The sequence below is a fragment of the Rhea americana genome, unplaced genomic scaffold (assembly GCF_003343005.1).
Source record: "Rhea americana isolate MKP2758 unplaced genomic scaffold, rheAme1 scaffold_258, whole genome shotgun sequence".
Classification (NCBI taxonomy): Eukaryota; Metazoa; Chordata; class Aves; order Rheiformes; family Rheidae; genus Rhea; species Rhea americana.
In genome coordinates, this window is record NW_028186377.1 from 1,212,281 (window position 1) to 1,212,948 (window position 668).

A 668-nucleotide genomic window follows, 5' to 3' on the forward strand; every position below is an offset into this window, starting at 1 on the left:
TTTTCTTTTCTGTAGCAATTTTCATTTGGTCTTTTGACAGCTAATATCTCCACTAGCAGCACACAATGTAATCAGTTGACATTTGTGCTGGCAAAAATGAAAGGATTTTCTATTATTCCATCTATTACATTATGTTAGATTAAGAAGCTCATGCAGTTGGCTACCAGTGACATGAGCTCAGAGTACACTGAGAGGTGATTCATGCTTTTGAATGCTGAATTTGCTAGGGGAGCTTGTCACTGAAGAGGTAAATGTGAAACTCCTTTTATTTAAGTTTTCTGGGCTAGGTGCAAGCTATTCTTCCACATTTATGTAGTACCTAGCACAGAGAAATGTTGCGTCTTACTGCAGCTTTGGAGTGCTGTTAGAGCAGGAGCAACTGAAAAACTTTCCCCTCTTGGCCTTTCCCCCGTGTCCTGGGAACAGCCACACCCGGGACACAGCCCAGCTGCCATGGCTGGGTGCTGCCGTTCTCGCCGGCCCCCTCGGGAGCAGCATCACCTCTCGGTAASTCCTCAGCCCCCGGCRGGTACCCGCTGCTCTCCGCGGTGGCCCTCGCTCCCCCCACCGAGAGGCACGGCTGCCCCGGGCCTGGCTTCCCTCTCCCGCCGCAGCACTACTGCTGCTCGGTCACCTCCCCTCCGGCTCCGTGGCCGCGCGGGCTCCTT